Genomic DNA, 9,197 nt, shown 5'->3' on the forward strand with positions numbered 1-9,197 from the left:
GTCGTGACCAAATTATATAAATCGAAAATGTTCATGACTGTTGTTCCGGCTGTATACTCTACTTTTGGTATAATGATAAAGAAGAAGTTTTATTAATTTTTTAATTGTATGAGTAAAAGTTTTTGTACTCGATGACATCAAACACTTTGCTGGACTCAGGTCTTGCAACTTATTGGAACTAGAATTCAAATATTTCTTACATTTTTATTTCTTTAAGCCAATTTTTGAAAATAACAAGCGATTCTTACATAATTAATCATTCGCTGATGATACCTAATAAAACACTTACCTATTGACCACTTGTGCCCAAAAGTGTTTTATATTTATCATAACTTGTAAACTTTTGGAAACGAAAAAAATATCATGAATCTTGATTTCTGAAAAATAATTAAAAAAGTATAAATCGCCTTTGCTGAAAGATATATGCCCTCAGCCTGTGTGAATTTGTGACTATAAACAGATCGAACACCGGCTACATAACCAAATTACTTTCCACAAAAATTATGTTTTCTGGGAGTTTTTAGAATGTTGTGGCCTGTTTGGATGATAATTACTGCGTCCACAGTTGTTTGTCACCTTAGTATTTAGAGCTTTGTCAGGAAGCATGGACTTGCCCACTAAAAAATGGATATCGCAGTAAACAGGAAGACAAATGTCAAAAAAGACCATAGGATCCTGGAAAGTCTTTAAACTGCACTTATGTTCAATTTTGTGAGGGACATACCTGAAGATGTTGGCCTCACATATTCTCTTGGGACTTGTTGTACGTTTGGAATTAATTTTATTTGAAGGAGTGGAGATATGTTCAGATCGAAACGATTACTACCATTCTACCGAAAATTTTTGATCTTTTATAGCGGAAGTACCGATATGACTTAAATTTAATTTGTACAAAATATTGCGAGATACAAAAAACTTGAACCAAATCTGTTGATTCCTTCGAGTTATCATCCGCTCCAGCCTGCCAGACAACTGAGGTACAGACAGACGGTATGTGCTAAATAATTCCAGCAGGTCTGAAACTAATTTCGTCCATAGATATGCATGTGGAATCTAAAATTTGAATCGTATCAAAGAGTATATTATCTCGTAACCCTAAAAGCTGAAGGTATAATTATACTTTGTTGATGATAGAGGAAAATTCAAGTGCGTACTTTCCTGCGACGATATGCAAATTGTGCGTTGTCGATGCATTTGAATATAGTTTGTTTTTGTTGTTTGTGATCTGTTACATACAGAAAACTATGAAAACATGTGGGCAAAACCTATATTATACTCAGTTAGAGGATGAGGCAGAGGATATTTACTATCATTTGAGCTCCACCACAATCAATTTCTATGTCTATTTTGCCATGTCAGTATGTCTGTTGAATTCAGTACAGAGTTTTAAGATATATATCTTGAATTCGTCAAAAAATTCTTATCAAGCCAATTTTTTTTTTTAATTTCACATTTTGCTTCTTGTATAGGTCAGTTTTTTATAGCCCTATCAAGCTGACAATGTTCAAAGCTTAAAGATTTTCTCACGGGGAAAGGGGCCAGTCGAACTTAACTTCGGTTTTATTAAGCTTTCAATATGAATAAAAACATTTCTTGTTTGAATATTTTTCATATTAGAATAAAATAATCCGTGTTTTAATAAATGTAAGAAAAAAATTGCCCGGAGTCGGAGTCGAGTTATTTTTTTCGACTTAGACTCTGACTCCAGCAAAATTGCTCGACTCCGATTCGAAGACTCCGGCTCCGACTCCGAAACCCTGCCTACGACACCGCTTGTAGATAAGTTTTTCATGGCTGAATTACTTAGGAAATGCCGAAAATGCGATCCCTACGAAAAGGGAGGTCGCCCCCTCGGTCGGCAGGGGTTGGTAACGTTCAAAAAAAGGTTTAACGTAACTCCGTCTAGACGTTGTTTTATTCCCCGATACGATTAGTATCAAATAAAACAAGGGTTCTTTTAGGTTACGATTCTGTGATGCTTTATTGATTTTAATTCAATTAACCACGCAAGACTTTACAAAGCACACAGCTTTATTCTTTACTTAAGTTATATTGTACTTAGCTGATGCTTTTAGTTCGCGATCTCATTTAAAACTCACTAACAATGTATGCTAGAACAAACAAATTAGAGAGACAAAGTACAACAGAAATAATGGCAAAATAAAAACGGAAAATTGAGACTAGGCTATTTCATTATTGTTGTTGTTGCAAAACTTATTTGAACAAAGTATATAAGTTAGCACATCCCTGCCGAACTAACAAACAACATTGTTGCTTGCTTGGCTGTGTTGTGTGCTTGCTAGGCTACATTGATGGAGTCGTGTTACGTCTAGTGGCGTGATCATGGTGTCAGCACTTTTTGTCTTTTATAACTTAAGTAGTTTAAGTAGAATAAGTTTTTGGATTTCAATAAAGAAACAGTTTTTTTAAGCTCACCAAAAGACGAAGAAGTCTATTATTGTTAACTGGCGCCCAACCGGGTTCAACCCTACAAATATAAAGATCTAAAAAAAGAGATCTATCAGTTTAAATCAGTCCTACGAATATAAAGATCTAAAAAAAAGAGATCTATCATCTTAAATTTAAATTTTGCTGAAAAAGGAAGCTTTACTTAAAACTTGCTGGATTAAGAGGCCTCGCTTAAAATTTGCTGAAAAATCTAAGGATCTACTCTTTTTAAATAACGTAATACTTACTGAAAGTAATATTTACTGGAAGGAAGCCTTACTTAAAACTTGCTGGATTAAGAGACCCCGCTTAAAACTTGCTGAAAAATATAAGGATTTACTCTTTTTAAACAACATAAAGTCATGTAAGTGTGTCACTCATTGAATTTCAAAATTGTGTCCAAAACTGGTGAATTAAGAACTTAATATTTAAGAAAAAACAAAGTGTAGTGCGTGTTTAAAAAATTTTTATCTTTGTGCCAAAAAAAAAAAAAAAAAACAAACACAGTGATTTAGATCTTGTTATAGTCGTAACAATTTTTTGTTTGAAAAGACAATATGAACAGTGAAGAAATGACTGCATTAATAGAATCCGCTGTACGTACAGCGATTCTGGCATATAAAACAGAAGTCGACAAAAAAGTCGACGAGTTAACAAAAAAATTATCGTCCATTCCAGTAGGGCAAACAGATGTGAAACCATACGAAGACGTAAAAATTTATTCATCAATAACGTGTGATGAATCACTTGATATTATCAAATCTTTACCCGAATTTGACGGGAAAATCGAAAACTATGTTTCGTGGAGACAAGCGGCACATAACGCGTATAAAGTCTTCGAAAAATACGATGGTAGTTCAAAACACTACCAAGCGGTCTGCATTATTAGGAACAAAATTAGGGGGTCAGCAGATGCTGTATTAGCGTCATTCAACACTGTGCTAAATTTTAAAGCGATCATAGCTAGATTAGATTTTACATATTCAGATAAAAAACCAATTCATCTAATCGAACAAGAACTAAGTACCCTCAGACAAGGCGAACAGTCAGTGATTCAATTTTATGACGAAGTAGAGAAGAAACTGTCGTTATTAACCAATAAAACAATTATGAGTTACGACAAAACTCTCGCTTTGGCCATGAATAACAAATATAGACAGGATGCACTCAGAGTATTTGTTTCCGGATTGAGGAAACCTCTCTGCGATGTGCTTTTCTCAGCCCGCGCTGCTGATCTTCCGTCAGCTCTAGCCTTAGCGCAGGAGGTAGAGGCGAATCACGAAAGATACGTCTTTGCCACATCGTTTGCGAATAGGAATGATGAAAAAAAGTTAAGGTCTGAAACCTCAAAAAAAATTCAGCCAAGAAAACCGTCTGATAGTGGTTGGAACTATAAACAACAAAACTATCATAAACAGAAAAATCCACATTACGAAAATGGTGGTGATGCTAATTTACAGGCTAGAGATCAAATAGAGGACATGGACTTGGACCCAACTTCGTCTAAATTCAGACAACCGACCAATTATGGTAACGGTAAAACTTCTCACAGACAACCATTTAAGCGTCAAGCTGGGTCTGGCCGGAGTACGGGCCCAAAATTTCAAAAAGTGAATAATATGATTCCAGAATCCCATTCAGGAGAAGAGCAGGCGGGACACTATTGTGACATAGCTCAATCCGAATGTGGAGACATAAACGATGAAATAAATGAAGACCGTGACTATGTAAATTTTTTAGAGGCAGGTCCCTACTACCGTTCATAAGGCGGACGATAGCAGGGAAACCAATACGCCTTTTAATTGACACTGGTGCTTCAAAAAATTATATAAAACCTCTCAATGAACTGAAGCATATAATTCCCGTAAGTACTCCTTTTTCAGTTCACTCTGTCAACGGACAAACTCCTATTAAACAAAAATGTTTTGTAAATTTATTCGGCATGAACTCTACATTCTTCATTTTGCCAACTCTAACAACATTTGATGGAATTGTGGGCTTAGACCTATTAAAGAAAATCAATGCAAACATTGATTTAAAAAAGGATTTATCCTACATAATTCTGGCTCTGAACTAATTGAATTTTTTGAATGTAAAGATGTTAATTTTATAGACGTCGATAAAATTGATGTGCCTTTCGCAATTAAGGCGGATTTTCAGAAAATGTTAAAAAAACGAATAAAGGTTTTTGCTGATCCTAAAGAAGCACTACCTTATAATACAAATATCGTTGCTACCATTAACATGGAGAACGAAGAACCTATTTATTCTAAACTATATCCATACCCAATGGGTGTATCTGAATTCGTAAATTCAGAAATAAAAAAATTGTTGGCAGATGGTATAATTCGACCTTCAAGGTCACCATTTAATAGCCCAGTATGGGTAGTCGACAAAAAAGGTGTCGATAATCTAGGCAACCGAAACAAACGTCTCGTTATAGATTTTCGGAAGCTTAATGCCAAAACAATTAGTGATAAATATCCCGTTCCGAACGTAACAATGATATTATCAAATTTAGGTAAAGCAAAGTACTTTACCACTTTAGATCTGAAATCCGGGTTTCATCAAATTGAACTCGCGGAAAGAGATAGGGAAAAAACGGCATTTTCTGTAAATAACGGAAAGTACGAGTTTTGCCGTCTCCCATTTGGACTAAAGAATGCTCCTAGTATGTTTCAAAGAGCGATAGATGACATACTAAGAGATGAAATAGGCAAAACATGTTACGTTTATGTTGATGACGTTATTGTTTTTTCAGAAACCAAAGAGGATCATGTAAAACATATCGACTGTGTTCTTAGGAAACTGCTCGATGCAAACATGAGAGTCTCTGTCGAAAAATCAAATTTTTTTAAATCTGAAGTTGAATACCTTGGCTTTGTCGTATCCAAAGAAGGTATAAAAACCGCACCATCAAAGATAAGTGCAATACAAAATTTCCCAGAACCAACGACGTTGTTCGCACTAAGATCGTTTCTTGGGTTAGCAAATTATTACAGATGTTTTATCAAGGACTTTGCCAAAATTGCAAAACCTTTAACTGATATTTTAAAAGGAGAAAACGGTAAAATTCCTGCAACCAAATCCAAAAAGGTTGTACTCAATCTTAACGCCTTCCAACTGGATGCATTTCACAAACTGAAAAATATTCTATCTTCGGAGGACGTCATGTTGATGTACCCTGACTATAAAAAACCGTTCGACCTTACCACTGATGCATCAGCACATGGTTTAGGTGCTGTCCTATCCCAAGAGGGAAGACCAATCACTATGATTTCTAGAGCATTGTCGGATAAAGAGTTGCATTTCGCAACAAACGAAAGGGAGCTTTTAGGAATAGTCTGGGCTCTTAAAACATTAAGACATTACCTCTATGGTGTGAAGACTCTTAACATCTTCACTGACCATCAACCTTTGACATATGCAGTTTCGGATCGTAATCCGAATGCAAAAATTAAGCGCTGGAAAGCTTTCATCGATGAACATAATGCAAACTTGTATTATAAGTCGGGAAAAGAAAATCAAGTTGCAGATGCGCTATCAAGGCAACTTGTCCATGCGTTGGAGAACGATAATTCGTCAGACATGGCAACAGTCCATAGTGAAGAGTCATTCACTTACACTATGGAAAGCTCAGACAAACCGGTCAATTGTTTTCGCAACCAAATCATTCTGGAAGAGTCGGAATTTCCCACCACTCGAAATTTTATACTTTTCGGAAACAAAACGAGACATATTGTACAATATAGAGATAAAAACGAAATATTGGCCAAAATTGTTGATGCAGTCAACACTGAAGTTGTCAATGCTATTCATTGCGGCCTACCTGTGTTGGCCCACATTCAACACGATTTGATTAGAATGTTCCCTTCAACGAAGTTCCGATTTTGTAGTAAATTTGTTTCTGACATTTTCAACCAATGCGACCAGAGAGAAATTGTCGTAAGTGAACACAATAGAGCTCATCGGGCAGCCCAAGAGAATGTTAAGCAAATCCTTTCAGACTACTATTTCCCCAAAATGGTGAAAATAGCGAATGAGGTTGTTGCCAACTGCAAGACATGTTCAAAAGCAAAATACAATCGGCATCCAGAAAAACACGTTATAGGAGAAACAAAGGTTCCTTCTTATTCCGGTGAAATTCTACATATTGATATTTATTCAACTGATAAAAACCATTTCTTAACTTGTGTGGATAAATTCTCAAAATTCGCTGTGGTACAGCCAATAGCGTCCAGAACGATTCTAGACGTAAAAGAACCAATTCTCCAATTAATGAATATTTTTCCAAATACCAAAGTTGTCTACTGTGATAATGAGAGGTCCTTTAACTCTGAGACTATCAGATCAATTCTGAAAAACAGGTTTAATGTAGATATTGTCAATTCACCTCCTCTACACAGCACCTCAAATGGGCAGGTAGAGAGATTTCATAGCACTCTTGCCGAAATCGCAAGATGCTTGAAAATAGAAAGGAAGATCGAGGATACCGTCGAACTCATCTTACAATCAACTATAGAATACAACCGAACAATTCATTCTGTCACGAATGAAAGACCTATTGATACGATACATTCTGCACCCTCTGAGGTAAAACAAAAGATTAAAGAGCGAATCTCTAACGCGCAAAACAGGCAGTTACATTACTTTAATAAAAGTCGTCATGACAAAGTTTACAATGTGGGGGATAAAGTCTTTGTTAGGAATAATCGTAGACTTGGAAATAAAATGACACCACTTTATGAAGAAGCTACTGTCGAAGCAGATTTGGGGACAACTGTCCTAATAAAGGGGAGGGTGGTCCATAAGGACAACCTCAGATAAATTTTAGTATATATTGATAAAATGTTTTTTTCTGCTTTTGTTTTTTACCTAGGCTGTTACTACAATTTCTTTTCATACTAACGTTGACTCGTGCAAAGATTATTGACTATTCACACTCCGATTATGTCCCAATTTTGGATGGGAAAGCCATCGTTTGGAATGACTATGGGTATCTAAGGCATACAACTAACTTAACAACGTACTTTGAGATACAACGTGAAACTAAAAATGCAATTAGCATATTTCCTCAGACTCATGTAAAAAAGATATTAGAATCCGATTTATTGCATATTGATACTCTTTTAACAACCCTCACCATACATCATCGGCATGCAAGAAGCATTAATTTGATAGGCAAAGCACTTAAGGTCATTGCGGGTACACCAGATGCAGATGATTGGGAAGAAGCAAAATTAATCGAAAAACAACTTGTAGACTCCAACAATAGACAGATAGAAATAAATACAAAAATACAAATTGAAATCGAGAAATTAACAAACGCTGTAAACACGATTCTAAGGACTCGTAGAAAGGAACAAATTGATACCGTAAATCTATTTGAAATTTTAATGGCCAGAAATCGGATGATAGTTATGGAACTACAAAATATAATTTTATCCGTAACTTTAGCTAAAATAAATATTGTAAATCCAACAGTTTTGGACCAGGACGATTTAAAAATATTTATAAAAAATCAGAGCAATGAGCAACACACAGATTTCACCATATCAGAACTAATGTCTTTGTCTAAAGTAAAAGTAATATCAAATGAATATTGTTTGTATTTTATCATTAAATATCCTATTCCAATAAGAACATGTCAGAAAATTTCTTTATTCCCAGTACCTCACGATAATAAAATTATCCAATTCGCTGACACCAACACTGTAGTAGACTGCGAAGGCAAGACGTATTCAGCAACAAATTGCAAGCAAACAATATCTTCAACCTATTGTCAACTTATGCCAAGCGAAACCTGCGCTCAACAACTCATATCGGGTGAATCAGCACACTGTAATACGCAAAGCAATAATCTTGATAAAGTGGCAGAAATCGACGATGGAATTATCATTGTCAATGACGCTATTGCAGAAGTGAAAGAAGCAACCGAAAATGTAAGAAACATAAACGGCACATTCCTCATAACCTTTGAAAAAAATGTGACTGTCAATGGTACACTATTCGTAAATAGAAACAACATTGATATGCGGAAACCAGGAACACCATCATTCCCCTCAATTATTATAAACAACCACAGTGAAATTTTAAGTTTGTCATCTATCCATCAGATGAACTTGCAAAACTTACAATATATTGGCGACCTTGAAAAAGATGCAAGAATGCGACCAATTTTAGTTGGCGGTGTTGTTTTTATGAGTATCGGAATACTCCATTTCATATTGTGCCTCGTCAAACGTAGGACAAAGATAAGAGAACAACAAAGATTTAAATCTGCCGTAGCAATGGCTATAAAGAAGACCGAGGACGGCCTCCACTTAAGTGAGGGGGTAGTTAGCACATCCCTGCCGAACTAACAAACAACATTGTTGCTTGCTTGGCTGTGTTGTGTGCTTGCTAGGCTACATTGATGGAGTCGTGTTACGTCTAGTGGCGTGATCATGGTGTCAGCACTTTTTGTCTTTTATAACTTAAGTAGTTTAAGTAGAATAAGTTTTTGGATTTCAATAAAGAAACAGTTTTTTTAAGCTCACCAAAAGACGAAGAAGTCTTTTATTGTTAACTTATACTTAATAAAAATGTACGCTACAAATCTTAAATTAACGGAAATTCATCTAAATTAACTCAAATTCTATATATATATACTACATAAATAATTGATTAGCCTAAAAGAGTCGATCTATGCATGTCCGTGCGTCCATCTGTGGTAATCACTTTAGCATTCAGAAAAATTGAGATACTAC

General features: G+C 35.5%; 1 long non-coding RNA gene across 1 annotated transcript; it reads left to right on the forward strand.

Moving 5' to 3' along the window:
- The first annotated feature begins 2,703 nt into the window (after positions 1-2,703).
- On the forward strand, positions 2,704-8,992 carry LOC141406387 (uncharacterized). The gene is made up of 2 exons (XR_012413380.1): positions 2,704-2,812; positions 7,328-8,992. It is a non-coding gene; the product is annotated as an uncharacterized lncRNA (long non-coding RNA).
- Positions 8,993-9,197: the final 205 nt, after the last annotated feature.

This window comes from Musca autumnalis, unplaced genomic scaffold (assembly GCF_047663935.1).
Source record: "Musca autumnalis isolate F117 unplaced genomic scaffold, ASM4766393v1 scaffold_5, whole genome shotgun sequence".
NCBI classification, from domain to species: domain Eukaryota; kingdom Metazoa; phylum Arthropoda; class Insecta; order Diptera; family Muscidae; genus Musca; species Musca autumnalis.